The sequence below is a fragment of the Pipistrellus kuhlii genome, unplaced genomic scaffold (assembly GCF_014108245.1).
Source record: "Pipistrellus kuhlii isolate mPipKuh1 unplaced genomic scaffold, mPipKuh1.p scaffold_m20_p_3, whole genome shotgun sequence".
In the NCBI taxonomy this organism is placed as follows: domain Eukaryota; kingdom Metazoa; phylum Chordata; class Mammalia; order Chiroptera; family Vespertilionidae; genus Pipistrellus; species Pipistrellus kuhlii.
The window spans coordinates 3,482,756-3,500,780 of NW_023425529.1; the positions used below are offsets into that span (position 1 = coordinate 3,482,756).

The 18,025-nt window shown below is 48.3% G+C and overlaps 1 long non-coding RNA gene across 2 annotated transcripts; it reads right to left on the bottom strand.

The window, feature by feature from the left end:
• Positions 1-8,536: 8,536 nt before the first annotated feature.
• On the bottom strand, positions 8,537-18,010 carry LOC123653116. 2 transcript variants are annotated; one of them, XR_006742747.1, is made up of 3 exons: positions 17,901-18,010; positions 9,752-9,905; positions 8,537-9,259 (listed from the first exon to the last, which is right to left on the bottom strand). It is a non-coding gene; the product is annotated as an uncharacterized LOC123653116 (long non-coding RNA). The 2 variants fall into 2 exon arrangements; XR_006742746.1 differs by lacking the exon at positions 17,901-18,010 and adding an exon at positions 17,466-17,694.
• Between the last annotated feature and the right edge of the window lie 15 nt (positions 18,011-18,025).

Below are 18,025 nucleotides of genomic sequence, written 5' to 3' on the forward strand. Positions count from 1 at the left end.
GCCGCTCTCGTCTTAGCTCTGTTCTGCAGAGTGTGTGAAAACCACACTAACTTTTCTTCCATGAGATGGCCCTTTAGAGCCAACTGCTTCTGCGAAAGGGCGTGGGAAAGGGTTAACGGAAGTGAGACTGACAGCTGACCATAAAGGATGAAGAGGGTTCTTCCCATGGGCTCCTTGACAGCAAAGTCACGACTCACTTATCACTTGCTTGGCACATGGTAAGGCCTAATAATCTTATGAATTGAGTAAAGATGAAGGGAATTGAATTGAACTGAGTTGAGATAAATTGAATTGGACTGAACGGAATCACAAGGTTGAATTGGATGGAGGGTGAAAGGATGGATAGATGATTGGATGGATGGATAGATGGACAGTTGGCTTAATAAATGGAAAAATGAATGAATTTTTAGATATGAAGATGATGGATGAATGGATGGATGGATGGGAGTAGATTTGGTGACCTAGTTAGTAGAAAAATCTGGTAACTGAAATCACGAAGGTAGGAATGAGGTGTGCTAAGGAAACAATACATCAGTGTGACTGGGGCAGAGGGTTCACACCAGGGAGAAACAGAAAGAGACACCCACATTCCCCCTCCTCTAGGGATAGATGGAGGTGCTGAGGAGTCTGTACAAGTTGTGTGCTTGGTGGCTGCTGGGCAGGGAGGAGTTAAGTGCAGGATGGCTCCCCGGCCAGCTGCGACCAGGGTGACACTGACAGATTACAGCGTGTCCTCCGCACTAATAACACTGCGGCGTCCTCCTCCTGCCGCTCCCCGGCCAGCGCCAGCTCCAGTGGATCAATACCAAGAGACGCACACTGCAAGTCCGCAGCCAATTCCCTCCGAGGCTTGGATGCGTTAGAGCAAGAACCGCAGAGTAGAAGGGACCTTAGGCATCAGCTCATTCCCTGGACTGGGAGCTCCTTGGGCCAAAGATGGTGTCCTATTCACCTTGGCATCCCCCGTCCCATCATAGGGCCAGGCAAGGACAAACTTCTCCACAAGTTTGCCAAGGAAATGAATCAACCTCCTGGCCCACACAGGAATCTGCACAAGAACATCTCTATGGCGTATGATCCCCCAGCCTCCACTCGCATACCTCCAGGGACAGAAGGCTCTCCACCTCCCCCAAGCAAACAAAGCCTTCCTTGATCTGACGATTAAAATTGGCTTCCCGCCGAGACCGGTTTGGCTCAATGGATAGAGCGTCGGCTTGGGGACTGAGGGGACCCGGGTTCGATTCTGGTCAAGGGCATGTATCTTGGTTGCGGGCATATCCCCAGTAGGGGGTGTGCAAGAGGCAACTGATCAATGACTCTCTCATCAATGTTTCTGGCTCTCTATCTCTCTCCCTTCCTCTCTGAACAAAATCAATAAAATATATTTAAATAAATAAATAAATAAATTGGCTTCCCATCATGCTAAGTGAAATAAGACAGAGAAAGACACTTACCATGTAGTTTCACTTATATGTGAAATCTAGAAAAACAAAACAAAAACAGACTCACAGAAATAGGAACCAAACTGATGGCTGCCAGACAGGAGGGGTGGGGGATGGATAAAAAAGGTGAAGGGGAATATAGACAACAAGATTGCAGTAAGTTTACATGGTGACATAACTAGACTTAGTGTGGTGATCACACACACTATAAGATATATAAATGTCAGGTCACTATATTGTCCACCTGAGACTAATATAATACTGTATACCAACTATACTTAAATTTTAAAAAATAATAATCATCGCCCCTATTTTGACTTAACCTCTCCTCCCCTTTATTTGTCCACGAACTTTGATTTTTCCCATTTCTTCCTCTTTCCTACCCACCTCTCTTCCCCTCTCCCAAACCAATCAGTAATCCAATCCTCAGCCCCTAGGGTGCTGAAGGCACATGACTGAGGAGGGAGAGGAAGGGAAGCTGCATCCAATGAAAACCTGCTCTGGGTGACATATGTCAGTGATTGACACGTATCATCTCATATAATCGTCATGAATGTCCTACAAGGTAAGTGGTATGATCCCCATCTCATAGATGAGGACCTTGAGGCTCAGAGAGGTTAAGTAAATGGCTCAGTCACTCACACAGTGGCGGAACCGGGGCTGGAGTCCAGGCCCGTGGGCTTCCACTGTGCCGCTGTGGCCAGGCACACAGCATGCGTACTTCCCATGTCTTGTTCTTGGCCTCAGGCGAGTCTGGAAAGGACTACACTGGTCCTCTAATGATCAACCCCGGGGGACTTGCTCAAGGTCACCAGAGCTAAGGGGCTGCCCAGATCCAGGGCTCTTCTTCCGGAGCTTGCCGCTTACACACACACACACACACACACACACACACACACACACACCTTCCATCCCCCAACCCAAGGACTGTAGCCTCCAAATAGCATTTCTCATGAAAGGGAACCAGGGCTCCTGGGAGAAATGGCTGATTCCAGGACTTGGGAAGGGAACATACAAGATGAACTGGAACATCGTGTTCTTCCAGAAAGCTAGGAAGACGACGAGGGCCGGGTCACATGGCTCAGTGTCCGACCTGAAGGGGCTCCCTCGGGTTGGCGAGGAAGTGTCTAAACATCAGAAAGAATGGAAGGATGCCAGAGAACCCACGCATTTTGAAAACTGGCTTCAAAACGGGGACCGGTGACAATCAAACACAATAATATGCATTTACATGTTATTACACATATTACACAGAGGTCAGATGTAGCATGTGGTATTGTAGCTTCGTTCAGGCTCCCTGTTCTGCCTGGGAGAGCTCTGCGCACTGTGGACACCTGTCCAGACGCAGCCTGGAAACCTTGGGCCTGGGCCTCTCCCAGCCCTCCTACTCCCCACCACCTGCCTTTCTCTCCATAAGGACCAACAACTGGGGGAAGGAACCCCAGTGAGCACTGACTGGCACTATAGCCTGGAGAGAGAAATGACTTGCCCAGAATCCCCGATGCAGGCCAGACCTCCTGGACTCCTGAGTCTATGGCTTCCCTGTCCACCCAGGCCAGAGGCCCAGTCCCACTGTGCAGCCCGAGGAACTGGTACGGCACTGGGAGGAGCGTGAGGCCCCAGGCAGGAACTGTCCCAGTGCCATGGGCCTTCCCTATCCCTCTTCATGTACCTCCATCCTGCCAGATGTCAGCCTATCGTGGCAATCCCTCCACAGTCTCTCTTCCCCTCCTCACCCCCATTCAGTCTCTTGCCAGGCCCCTGGTCCTGTCCCTCCTCTCCATCCACACCTGCCCCAGTCCAGCTCTACACCACACACACACACACACACACACACACACACACACACCTGCCAAACCCTTCTTCCCTAGCTCAAACAATAATTTAGTGGTAACATTCTTTAAGCTTGCAAAAAAAAAAAAAAAAGGCAGGACTCAGTCCCCTGCAGGCTGTTCCCAGAGCCCACTCTGATGACATACCTGGGCTTGTCCTTGCCTTTTGTGCTTGGGTCTGGATAGGAAACTAGTAGGAGTGGTTACTTCCGGGAGGGAATGCTGAAAGCAGAAATGCCAGCAAGAGCAACTTCACTGGGCATCTTGTGAATTTTGTAGCATTTGCATGAAAAAAAAATCTATTGAATTACATAAAATTAATGTATTGCTTTTGTAAAGATGATCATTCAAAAGGAAAAAAAAAGGGGGGTGGGAGGGGTGTTCTGGCCTCCAGGTCTATGACCTTGCACAATGTACTGAAGCACTCCAAGCCTCTGTTTCCTCAGGAGCAAAATGGAGATGGTAACAGCACCTGCCTTGTAAGGTAGGTAAGAAGCCAGAGTTCAGGAAGCACTCAGCACCACGCACAGCAAACAGGGCTCAGTAAATGTGAGTGATGGTTTTCCCTTTGTCTATTTCGCCATCGAACTCTGAGCTCCTGACAGCAAGATCCACAGCATTCGACTTTGAATGCCAGAGCTCCAAAGTCTTGAGATGTTCCCAGGTATCCATGGGACGTAACTCACATGCCCCTCTGTGGCAGCCCCGCGGCCTTTCTGACCGCACCTCTCACCCATCCTCAGATGCACAAGGACCTCTGGCTCCATGCACACACACACTGCCTCTGGCTCTCCTTCTTCCACCTTCACATTTGCTTTGCCTGGTAACCTGCAAACTGGTCTCATCCTTCGAGAGCTGAAAAGGTTCCCTCCTCTGTGTAGCCCGCCCCCTGCCCCTGGTGGACTCAGTTGCCCCTGGGATCTCAGTACAGGCTTCTGAGCAAGGCCTGTATTGTTCACTATCTACCAGTCTCTCCCACTGCTCTGAACGCTCCAGGACAGGGGCTGTGTTTGCATCTCTGTACCCCTAGCCTTCAGCATGTAGCAGGTACTTGGGAAATGCTTGTTAAATGAATAAATGAATGAATGAACGAATGGATTATTCCTGACCATTCAGTCACCTTTCAGGCAGCTTTCAGAAGTCCAATTATGGTGAGTCACTCCTGGCCTGCCCAAGCCTTGTGGGGAAAACAGTGACCTCTCCTTGCAGTCTATTCCACCAGCTCCAACCCGAGGCTGCCTCTCAGCCTGAGTGCACCCAGAGCCCTCCAGGCTGGCCTGGGAGCTGCAGCTGCGCACTGTTCAGCTCTGCAGCTATGGGGAGGCTGAGCGGCCTGCAGGGAGAGCCCCCCCCTTCCCCGCCTCTCTTCTCCCTGCCGCAGAGGTCTGCTGAAGCCCTCAACCACGCTCTGTGTTAGGAGTGCAAACAAGAAGGCAAATAAGACAATCCCTGCCTTGTATACGAAGAATGGCATGGAGGAGACAAATGTCTGGTCTACCCCACTTGATCCACCGTCTATAATTCACTGAGTGCCTTCCAATGTGCCACTCTCCTCTGCCCCTTTGCACAGTCCCATCTCTTCTCTGTGCCTCAGTCTCCTCCTCAAACAGGGGTCGAAAAATCCACCCCATCTACTCCATCAGGATTGTCTGGCAAATTGAACCAGATAATCTATGTAAATTGATCAACTATGAAAACCTGTTCCAATGTTACTGATGTTGTCTTTGTTATTTATATATCTTAATATAACAATAATGAATAACTGCAGTCTTTTCTGCAGCCACAGCAACTTGCACACAGTAGGTGTTTAATTGCTGTCTGATGCAATGAAATGCAGTCCCAGTGACGGTCATGACTTTTCAAGCCTTGGGGAACAGCGCCATCCTGTGGCCAGAATTCAAAACACAATGGACCTTCTAATAAATAGGCACTAGGCCTGGTGAGGGCTGCTGAGAACCCACAGAGGTCTTTTTAGAACAAATGCAAGAAAAGTCAATCTGACACCACAAAATAAGGAAAAATTTCTTCACCCCCAAATATGGTACAGACTCAGAGTATAAATAGATTTAATAAGGGATTAAAGCAACATACTAGATTATTCCTCCATAATGGGGTCTTTGGGAGAACTGGAGTGCCCAAGAAGGGGTCCACCCTTGTGCTCAAGTGGTCTGGCCTGAGCCTGTGGATGTGGACACAGCTGCTCATCCTTCATTTAAGAAGACTTGAACTTCACCCTGCCACTCAAAAGCTGTGTGACCTTGAGCAGATCACTGCCCTCTCTGAGCTCCAGTCTTCTCATCTGTGCAATAAGGTTATAATCCCTGCATTGGCCACCTCAGAGAATAGTTGTGAAGGTCAAGTGAGATAATAAAAGTACAACTAGTTTATAAATAGTAAAATGCTATATAAACATGATAAATGGTTATTAGTATAGCATTACCAAAAATAGAAATAACTGGCATTTATTGAACTTCTCGCTATGCTGGGCCCTTTACCATATAATATTGCTAGAGTCCCCCAAAGTGATATAAAATAAATATTCTTAGGAAGCCCATTTAGCAAATGAGGACACTGAGGTTTAGAGAAGTGTGAAATTTTCCCCAAAGACACACTCAACCTATATGGAGGAAAGCCAAGATTTGAACTCAGGACAAAGGGACCTCAATCAGGGTAGTCAACAATGTTATATCATCTAAATAGTTCCACCGAAAAGGTACTTAAAGGTAGCCCTGATACACAGAGGTAAGTGTCTTGAAGAAAACGAGAAATATTGACATTCTCTTTTTATCAGGAAATTCTGCTTTCTTCCCATCTATATCTCAGCAACTCCTTTGACCTTGGGTCCTCCAGGAAGAGGGGAACTCTTGGGCCCTGTACCCAGGGTCCTGCTTACAGCCAAGGTCTGAGAATCCCAAAAACAATCCCTTCCTGGGTCCAAACCTGGAAAGGGTCATGCATGTTCCCATAGGAGCTGGCAAAAACAGATGGGGGCACAGATCCCAAATCAAGGTTCCTGTTGAACAGATGGTACCAAAATCTGTTGGGAGAAGGTGGCTATTTTTCAGTAATCATAATGACCCTCATATGTCTAGAGTCTGCTGGGGCTTTATGAGTGTCCCCTATCCATGTTCTCATTATTTGACCCTAAGAACATGCCTTTGAGATCAGAATCCATAGCCCTTGTTTACAGATAAGGAAGCTGAGGTTCAAAAAGATTAAATAACTTGTCCAAGGTCATGCGCCAGTAAGTGGCCGAGATGAGACTCAAATTCAAGATTCCAGAGTACAAATTCTCTGACTCCCGAGGACCACGCCTGTTTCCGATGATGGTCCTGGTTCTGGCCCTGCTTGTGCCATCAGCTGGCTGGGTGAACTCAGACAAGCCACTGAGCCTTGGTTGCTTTATGTCAAGAGATCCCTGCCAGTTCTGACTGTCCTTTATGCATGTCCTTGAGCCAGAGCGAAGAGGGTGTTCAGCAGCATCCGAAGGCTGCACAGAGCAGCAGCTGTGACTCTGCCTCCCTTGGGAAGCTTTTCCTGCCTGCGCAAGGCTGAGTTATCATCTGTGCCGCGCTCCCCCGGCACTCACAGCACTGCACCGTAATTCATCTGCAAGTTCCCCGGGGGCCAGGCAGGAAGGTCAGATGTGATGCAATTGGGAGTAGTAGGGACTATGGCAAGTAGAGGGCCCCTGGCCTAGGAGGCAGTCCCTGTGCAGCTCCAGCTCCTTATCATCGTGCAACGAAGCCAGTCCAGTGTTGCCATCTCTTAAGAGAAGTCAAAAAATGTGGATATTTATGTGACATCTGCTTTTTAAATGTAGATGATACATAGTTCATCAATTACTTCATAGTTATTGTAGCCCATGGATTAGCCTCTAGACTTCGGACCACTTAAGAACATTGCTGGGTCTCTCTGAACCCTTAGTGCCAGCTGCATCCCCATAAGTGACAGGTGATTAGATAGATAGATAGATAGATAGATAGATAGATAGATAGATAGATTTCAGAGAGAAAGGGAGAGAAAGAGAGAGATACAAACATCAATGATGAGAGAAAATCATTGATTGGCTGCCTCCTGCATGTCCCACACTGAGGATCAAGCCTGCAACAGGGCATGTACCCTGACCGGGAATCAAACTGTGATCTCCTGGTTCATAGCTCAATGCTCAACCACTGAGCCACACTGGCTGGGCCAGTGATTGCTTTTGAAATGTTGCAGATCTTGTCCCAGTCAAAGCCCTGCTAATCCGACTGGCGTGGATTAAGGGATTACTGCTTTAAGCACTTTACATAGTACCTGACTTAATTCTCACAACATCCATACTCTGATCCCATCCATTTTGCAGGCAAGGAAGCCAAGACTCAGAGAGTTTGCACAACTGGCCCGAGCAGTACCTAGGATTCCAATTCAGGCATTCCATCTCCACAGGTCTCATACTGCCCCAAGAGTCCCCTTTAATATCACCTGTAGTCACTCAGCCTCAACAAGGATCCCCATGTACCCGCATGCATGGTTACCAGTCTTAAGAATAGCGGGGGCCAGGGCACGTGGCACAAACGGAGACAAGAACATCTGTGCTGCAGAAAGTGGACTGGTGTTCAGGGAGGGCACCTTCCAGCCTATGACTGCGCTGCCAGATCAAGCCAAAATCAGTGTTTACCTCTGTCCCCAGGACACCAAAACCCAGCTTCCCCCAGAAGAAAATGTATAGAGAGACAGAAAAAGCCAAGGAGAGGCCTGGATATTGCTCATCCCATTGAAAAGCCAAGCACTCTCTAAACCAGCTAAATAGTTCCGAAGGAAATGGGAGTCTATTTTGTGTCCTGTCGCCCGGGCTGCAAGTCCTGATATATCTCAGGCCACAGAGAGAAGTGGATGGCTCAGCACTTGGAGAGATGCCCGCACGAGGCAGGAAGTGGGGTGGATGATTCAACAGGTACCTCTCTATTCTGAGAACTGATCCTGTGATGGGTGAGTGTACATCCAGCTGAGATAAAAAATAAATTTGAATGTCGACCATTGGAATATACTGCAAGCCTCCCTTTCTTTCAGGGCGCTTGAAGCATCCTTTGGGACTTTAATCCTTAAAAGTTTTCTATTTTTAAAAATTTACTGGGGCGATGAGGCTCTTGGGAAGCTGGGGTGGGCTGGTGACTCAAAGGCTTCCCCTCCTACCCACACACCTCCAACAAGATGCTCAAGTACTGAGGTTCCACGGACTCTGCTTGGGGCACCACACTCTCCACCCTCAGTCTTTCTTATCTGTAAAATGCGGGCAGGTTGCTGAGAAGAAGTTTGGGGCTCAATGTGTTTTACAACTTTGGATTTCAGAAGGTTTTATGATAGCTCTACCACATTGTATGTATGTAACATGCCCAGCGAACTCTGGGACAGTACTCCATAAACACGTTAATTTTTCCACAGCAAATGTATAAATAGTCACACCAAGTCGGGTAAAATAAAGACTATAAAGAACCTCACTTTCAATTCACATCAAGTGGCTTTTAGAGCATTTGGGGATCTCAGAATTTGTATGAAGTGCCAGCTTTGGCTCCAGGAACACCTGGGTTTTCATCCAGACTGCAATTTACCAGCTGGCTGACCTTGTACAAGACACACCTACTCTCTGTGCCTCAGTTGTCTCATCTATAAAATGGGACTGTAATCTCTCTGGTGGCTTTTAGGAGGTTCATGAGGAGATGCAGGCTGCTGCACTGGGAGGGGTGCTGGCCACAAGGACAGATGCCAGGAGGAGACCTTGGTGAACCCATCACGGTTTGGGGTATGCCTACACACAAGGCAGAGGCAGATCCCCTTTAGCCAAATGTGTAAGGCTGATGCACAAACAGAAGATCCATTTATTAAGGGAGAGCACAGGAAATCCAACTGGCAGCAGGACGGGGCATTTCTGTCCGCCTGACCAGCACAGAATTCCCTGCAGTGAGAGCTCCATGGTGATTCATGGCTCACAGGGCTCACTAGCTGGAGGAAGTCAGGACAAGGGACAGCATTAATCTGAAGAAGCATTTCTCAGCAGAGGCAACTGGAGGGGATGGCTTGCCCAGGAAATGGGAATGACGCTCTGGCCAGTACAGCCAGGAACCCGCTCCCTGGACAATGCCAGCCTTTGGCTCTGTGACTCTCCTCCTTTCTCTACTCCCATTCATGCCTCCATTCCTTCTGACCAGGTTTTCCTTGGAGAGCCAGTCACATGCCAGGCCTCCTCCCAACCACACCTCCTCAGAAACTCTGTGGGGCATTTGATTGGCCCAAACGCTTCAGTCACGTATTTGCAGACAGCTAACTGGCCGCTCCTAGAAAAGGCTGGTTTACATCCGTGGCAGATCGGATGCTCCAAAGGTGGTCACAGCCACATCTCTCCCTCCACATGCTCTTCTGGAGCCTGTGCCTTAGCTCTGGGCAAGCTTTCAGCTTGCTGGTAACCAGCAGAAAGGGTAGGAGTGATGTGTGTACCTTCTGAGGCCAGATCTCAGAACACCATGCAGCTTCCGGGTTGTTAGCCGGAATACTGGTCCGGAAAGTCTTCAGCTCCCACGGAAGCATTGTAGTCTGGCTGTCCTGAGGCCGCCATGTTGCGAGGAAGCCCAAACTCTCCATGAGAGAAGCCCTAAGATGAAACAGAGAGAGAGAAAGATCTAGCCAGCCACCACCTACCCCAGCCGCATCCATATCCAACTGCAATGGCAGGAGAGATCCCAGGCCAGAACCACCTCCCTAGTCAAGCCCTTCCCAAATTCCTGACCCACAGAAACCAACAGAGATAATAGTAAAAGGATTGTTGTTGTTCTAAGTTACCACTTTTTGGACGGATGTTACACAGCAAAAGATAACCAGATAAGGGGCAATTTTATTGCCCTTCTCTGTAGGGTGGCCATATCTCCCAGTTTGCATGGAACAGTCCCAGTTTACACCGTTTGCCTGGTATGATTAATGTGGTATTGATGCCTTCCTCTCCCAGAAACACCTGTTTGGATAGTAAATTATATGGTCACCCTACATTTGGCCAAGTTCTTAGAGCACCCTACAAATCCTGGCAACAATCCTCCCCCTCACAGTCTATAATAAATATAAGTGAGGTGCCTCGTGAATAGAGAGCATTTGAGAAATTGATGCTGGTTCCCTTGTCCCTTCTCCTTCTCCCAATTCCATTGTCTGTCTGCTCAGCAGTTTTTCCAAGAGATGGCTCAGGCTCAGTGCCCACACAACCTCCAGAATGCCTTCCCCCAATAAACGTACAACCTTAGTAAAAACATACGTACAACCTCAGTAAACAAAAAACTCAGCAATTGCAGCTTCAAAATAAGCCCAGGACTCCCCTTTTTCACCAGATAGCTGTCACTAAGCTCCTCTCATGCAGAAATTCTGGACCCATGGAAAAGTCCCAGGAGGAAAAAGGGACCTCTTCAAACCTCAGGAAAGCCCTTCACCATCCATAAGGGTGAAAGCTTTTTTATTTTTTAATATATTTTATTGATTTTTCACAGAGAGGAAGGTAGATGGATAGAGAATTAGCAACATCGATGAGAGAGAATCATCGATCAACTGCCTCTTGCACGCCCCCTACTGGGGATGTGCCTGTAACCAAGGTACATGCCCTTGACCGGAATCGAACCTGGGACCTTTCAGTCTGCATGCCAACGCTCTATCCACTGAGCCAAACCGGTTTCGGCGAGGGTGAAAGCTTTTGAGGACACAAAACCACTCGCAATTCCTGACTCAGCAGCTCACTCATTGGGCTACGTACCCAACCATCCTGGGCCTGCTTCTCCCCACGTACATCAATGGGAGGGTTGAGACCTCTCTCTAGAACTCTTACAATTAAAGAAATGTTTATGTGAAGCACTAGCACAGTGCCTTACATACAGTAAGCACTCCATAAACGCTACCTCCCTTGGTAAGGCATTGGAGGTTCCTATTAGAAAGTGCATTTGAAAAATCAATAAAATATATTTTAAAAATAAGTAAATAAAATAAAATAAAATACAGAACAACCATCATTCAAAACTGCTGGAAAGCTGGCTGAATGGAAGTCCTACAACTAGAGAAGTAGAGGAGAAAGCACACTGAGACTGGTATGAGATGCAGAGGTGCAGAACAGGCTGGTCCAGCACCTACATGGGCTGCTTTGTTAATCAGGAGGGAGATCATCTCTGCAGAGCCCACCCAAAGGAGCAAGGGGCCCCAGCCCCATACCAGAACCCCAGCCCAGGGTCCCAGAGCTGGGAAAAGAAGTCCCTACAGGAAGTAAGAACTACAGGCTGTAAAAACCAGTGGGGATTGGGCTCAGTAACACAGAGGCTGCTGGAGACCCAGCTGTTCCTCTTAAAAGGCAGGCACCACGATTTGTACTTACAAGGTCCTGCTTCCTCTGAGCTCCAGCCCCAGGGCAAGGCTCTGTGGAACACAGACACATACGAGGAGAAACTGGATTCTCTGGCATCAGGGCAGGAACTCAGGGGCAGCTTTCTCCCCGATGGAGATGCTTGCAGGGATCATTGTTCCTATGCTGAGGCCACCCCAGTTGCAGGCCTGACTGGAAGCCATTTCTGTTTGTTCCACCCAGGTGATTCCCTAAGACCCCACCTCATCCAATTTACAACCCCACCCAAGCTGTGTGCTAAAGTCTCTCAAACAAGCTGCAGCTGAGTCAGAGAGCCCCAAACCTATCAAAAAAAGGCCTAAGACCCAGCACCAGCACCAGCCTGCCTTGCTTCACAGCTGGGCCTCATCTGGGCACTTCCAAACTCAATACAAAGAGAAGCAATCTTCAGATTTCTCTGTAGCTCCTACTGGGAGGCCTCAGGTAATGGCTGACTTTCCACCTTCCTGGACACCCAAGAGCCAGTGTTACCCAGTGGTCAGTGTCAATCCATACCAGATTACAACTTTACACATCCATAAATGACACATTCAAAGGACAGACTCAGTGAGCACCAAAGCCCCACCAAAGCAAGTCCTGCTCCTTACAGGTATCTCCATAGTAGCTCTCCCACAGTAGTTGCAGCTGGTCCTCGCAGCCTCTAACTGCCTCTACCTCGGCCCTGCCACCATGGCTTTGTCCAGAAGAGCATCCAAAAGGTCTCCTGGAAGGTCTCCCAGTCTAATTAGCATATGACCCTTTTATTAGTATAGATAGAGGCCTGGTGCATGGATGAGGGCTGGCTGGTTTGCCCTGAAGAGTGTCCCAGATCAGGGTGAGGGTTCCCTGGGTGAGGGGCTGAGGGCCATTTTCAGGCTGGTCAAGCGCCCCAGTAGGGACACTCACCCCATGGGAGGGTGTGGCCAGCCTGGGTAAGGGGCTGAGGGCTGTTTTCAAGCTGGCCACACCCCCATCAGGGTGGGGGTCCCCATTGAAGTGCCTGGCCAGACCAAGTGCCTGGCTGATGGCTGTTTGCAGGCTGGCCATGCCCCCCCAGTGATCCAGACTCCCAGCCCCTCCTTTTTTCCTTTTATTTTTTCCAGCACCTCTTTTAGCAGAGGCCAGGGTGGAAGCAGGTATCTGGGATTTATTTATCTCCTATAATTGAAACTTTGTAGCCTTGAGCAGAAGCCAGGGCCGGCCAGGGAAGGTGGGATGCAAGGCTTCCTCCATCACTGGGGGCAACTCAAGCCTCCTGCTCACTCCAGTTTCATTGCCACAGCCATCTTTGTTGGGTTAATTTGCATACTCACTCTTGATTGGCTGGTGGGTGTGGCTGGTGGGTGTAGCGGAGGTACAGTCAATTTGTATGTTTCTCTTTTATTAGTGTAGATAGATGTTGGCAGGTATTCTTTAAGAAGAGAAAGAAAAAAAGATAAAAAATATGAACAACAAAATGGCAACAAATACATACCTATCAACAACTGAATCTAAAAATAAAAATAAAAGAATAGGAAATCTAATGAACAGAATAAACTGATAAAATAAAATAGAATCAGAGGCATGGAAATGGAACAGACTGATGATTCTCAGAGGGAAGAAGGGTGGGAAAGGCAGGAAGAGAATAAAACAAATATTTTATATGTATACTAGAAGCCTGGTCCACAACATTCATGCACTGGGGAGGGGGGATCACTCAGCCTGGCCTGCCCCCTCTCACAGTCCAGGACCCCTCAGCAGTCCTTAGCACTTCCTCAGAGATAGGAGAGTCTCCCACCACTGCCACTGCACTCACCAGCTGTGAACCCAACTTCTGGCTGAGCAGCACTCCCCCTGTGGGAGCACACTGATCACCAGGGGGCAGCTCCTTCATTGAGTGTCTGCCCCCTGGTGGTCAGTGCACAACACAGCAACTGGTCATTCTGCCATTCAGTTGATTTGCATCTTAGCCTTTTATTATATAGGACATGCATTACCTATGGACACAGACAATGGGGTGCCGAAGGCCTGGGGGAGGGCGGGAACTGGGTGGAGGTGACAAAAGGGGGGGAAAAGAGGAACATCTATAATAATCCATAGAGGGCAAAGGAGCATCATTAGAGGAGTGGTCCCCCCAGCACTAGGCACATCCAAGCAGAGGTGACAGCAACCAGCCAGACAGGTGACAAGGAAATGCCTGTCTGGAGTGCAAGTTTGACCAGATGAATAAGAGGATCCCATACAGCCCCAGTACTCACTCTTCCCTCCCCAGAAGGCCTGTTCCTTCCTCTGAAATGTTCTTCCCCCAGATCTCCCCTGGCCTGCTCCCTCTGGTCCTGCAGACTCCGCTCAAATGTCCCCTCCTCCCAGGTGCCTTCCTGAAACACTACCTTAAAAGTACTGCGCCCCAAATCATTCTCTAACACACATCCCTGTGACAGCGTATTTACCCACTTCTCACTTCTCTTTGTACACCTACCATGGTCTACCTCCCTCTTTTATTTTATTTTTTAATATATTTTATTGATTTTTTTACAGAGAGGAAGGGAGAGGGAGAGTTAGAAACATCGATGAGAGAGAAACAGCAATCAGCTGCCACCTGCACACCCCCCACTGGGGATGTGACCGAAACCAAAGTACATGCGCTTGACTGGAATCGAACTTGGGACCCTTGAGTCCATAGGCCGACGCTCTATCCACTGAGCCAAACTGGTTAGGGGCAGTGGTCGGCAAACTCATTAGTCAACAGAGCCAAATATCAACAGTAGAACGATTGAAATTTCTTTTGAGAGCCAATTTTTTTAAATTGAAACGTCTTCTAACACCACTTCTTCAAAATAGACTCACCCAGGCCACAGTATTTTGTGGAAGAGCCACACTCAAGGGACCAAAGAGCCGACCCCTGGGTTAGGGCTACCTTCCTTCTTTTAGAAGGTACCCTCCATGCCCAGCTGGCATGGCTCTGTGGTTGAGCATTGACCTATGAACCAGGAGGTCACAGTTCAATTCCTGGTCAGAGGCCACTCATGCATCCAACAAACATTTCCCAAGCGCCTACTATGTGGTAAACACCATTTTAGATGCTGGGGACACAGCACTGAGCAAGACACGTAAGATCCCACCTCTCATGAGGCTTCCTTTCTAATGAGGAGACAATAAATAAGTGAACAAATAAACAAGAGAGACCCATGTTAGGCATCCAGTAAAGCACCTAAGGGGTGTACAGAAGCAGCAGGGGCCAGGTATCTCCCGAGTGTGGAACCCCAGCTTCGCTATGCACTGCTCAACCTAGAACACCTCTCTGGGCCTCCATCTCTTCATCTGTGAAATGGAGAGAATAACAGGCCCCACCTCATAGGTCGGTGGTGAGAATGAAATGAGTTAATGTGAGTTCTTGCAGTAGTACCAGGCGCATGGTGAGTGACAGAGTGAATGAGGACAGGGCAAGGCTACTCAGAGGGCTGGTCAGGAAACGCCTGTGTGCTGGGGAAACAGGGAAGATCTAAGGGAGATGCATTCCAGGCAGCAGAGAACAGCAGGTGAAAAGGTCTCAAGACAGGAAATGAGCCTGGGTATGACCCAGAAAGAGGCAGCAGCTGGTGAAAAGCTACCACTTAGAAACTTGCAGGCCATGGAACAGAAAGGGCTTTTATCCTCAGGATCAAGGTAAGCCATTGAAAGATTTTAAGCAGTGGAGGGAGGAGGCAAGGAAGGAGGGAAGTTGGACATGCTCTGATTTCATATAAAGGGGGATCAGTCCAGCTTAATATCATGTGGAGAAAGGACAGTGAGACGGGCAGAAAGAGACAACCTGGGGGTCAGCTGGGAGGAGGAATGGAGGCAAGATCACATCTAAGCCCAGGGACCAACTACTCAGAATGAGGCAGCAGCCCTGACTGGTTTGGCTCAGTGGATAGAGCGTCGGTCTATGGACTGAAAGGTCAGGTTTGATTCCAGTCAAGGGCATGTACCTTGGTTGCGGGTACATCCCCAGTGGGAGGTGTGCTGGAGGCAGTTGATCGGTGTTTCTGTCTCATCGATGTTTCTAGCTCTCTATTCCTCTCCCTTCCTCTCTGTAAAAAATCAACAACAAAAATAATTTTTTTAAGAGAATAAGACAGGAGACTTCAAATCCTCCTCCATCTGGGGTGTGCAAGGACGTCCGGGCAAAAATATGGAAAAGATGATTAAACTCTGACATGAGAGAAAGACTGCAGCAGATGGCCTGTGGGCCTTAGGGGAGAGACATGATCTAAACAATTTAGAAAAACTACATCTCCCATTATAATTTACAAAATACTACAATTTACTATTGATACCCATTACACTAACATTAATTGGGTGTTTACTTAGTGCCCAGAGTAGGGTGCTAAATTCATTATCTCATTTAATTCTCAGAAAAATCTCTAAACATTCATTCAACAAACATATTGAAATATATTACAGGCACTGTTCTAGACAGAGTTGCTGCCAGCACAGAGCTTACCCTCTAGAGGCAGAGACAGAACAAAAACAAAGAAACAAAATATTTCAGTGTAGCCGAAACCGGTTTGGCTCAGTGGATAAAGCGTCAGCCTGCAGACTGAAAAGACCCAGGTTCAATTCTGATCAAGGGCATGTACCTTGGTTGCGGGCACATCCCTAGTTGGGGGTGTGCAGGAGGATGTGCAGAAGGCAGCTGATCAATGATTCTCTCTCATCAATGTTTCTAACTCTATCCCTCTCTCTTCCTCTCTGTAAAAAAATCAATACATCAATGTATATTTTTGAAAAGTATTTCAGTGTAATGAGGGCTCTGTGGAAAACAAAGCAGAGTAAGGGGGTGAAAAAGGATGGAGGGAGGAGCAGCTGTTTTAGGAATGGTGGTCAGAGAAGATCTCACTGAGGAAGTAACTCGAGATAACAGTAAAGGAGCAAGCGTGGGCACTAAGGGTCCAAACACAAAGCTGGAGATGGTGGGGGAGCTGGCATTCAAGATGCATTTTGAAAGAAAAACAAAGAGGATTCAGTAAAGAACTAAATGTGGTGGCAAAGGGGGAAAAGAGTAGTAATGATGACTACAAGGTTTTAGATTGGGAGACAATTTATGGAAACAGATGTTGCTATTAACATTTTCATTTTGCAGATAAGTAAGCAGCTTTAGAGATCCGAATAACCTGTCCAAGTTCACCCAACTGGTGAATGGAATTACATACTTTTACTTTTACCTTCACAGCACCCGCTTAGTGTTATCTCCAATTTACAGATAGCCGAGGAAAGTGAGGCCCAGCTAGAAAGGAGCAGTCAAGAGTAGATACCAGCCGAAACCGGTTTGGCTCAGTGAAGAGTCGGCCTGCGGACTGGAAGATCCCAGGTTCCATTCGGGTCAAGGGCATGTACCTTGGTTGCGGGCACATCCCCAGTAGGGGTATGCAAGAGGCAGCTGATAGATGTTTCTAACTCTCTATCCCTCTCCCTTCCTCTCTGTAAAAAAAATCAATAAAATATACATATATATATATATGTTTTATTTTATTTTTTTTTAAAGAGTAGCTACCAGATCTGTCTAGTAGCTGATATATTTCCCAATAACGGAGGCAGGCTGGAAGACTGACAAGGAAAACCTAGGAGACAGGGCAGAAGAGGAACCGAGGTGTGAGTAAAATCGCGCCCTCAAAAGATTCACTTTCATCGTTTTGAAATTCCCCAGTAAGATTCCAGGACAAACGCCATAGGCTGGGAGCCGCGGAGAGGTCAGCACTGTCGCCCATTGTAGCAAAGGGCTTCCTGGGTGGCCCCGTCAGAATCGCAGTTGCTAACTTAAAATGCCCATTCGTGGGCTCCACATACTGGAGTCTGCATTCTTTTTTTTTTTTTTCAAACGAGGGCTCCAGGCATCCTCGATATACAGTCAAGTTTGAGAACAGTGGTTTGAACCCTGGCGGCCACCTCCTAAATTAGCAGGCTGGACAGGTTCCCAAACTGGAAAAGATGGGGGCGAAGGGAGCGAGGGAGTAACAATAAAATCCTCCACAGACGCTCGGCTTCTACCGCTGAGGCTCAAACCACGTGATTGGTTGGAGATGGCTGGAGCCGACTGGGTGCAGAGCGGCCGAATGTCCCGCAAGGCATTGTGGGACGCAGGGGGCGGGGCCGTCAGCCGCTCCCGCCTCCAGCTTTGACGGCATGGCTGCCACGTTTCCATAAATCTAAACGCCTTCTGGGGGCGTCGCCGGATGCCCCGTGGCGTGACTGTAAACACCCTTCTTATGTCTAAGAGCCTACAAGGCAAAGGAAGCCACTTCCCAAAGAGCAGTAACACATTTCCGGTGTGCCTTCGCTTTACGACTCGCGTTCCGCCGCCGAACCCAAAGGAAGCGGGAGCGCGGTTTACGGCAGCGCCTGTCAGG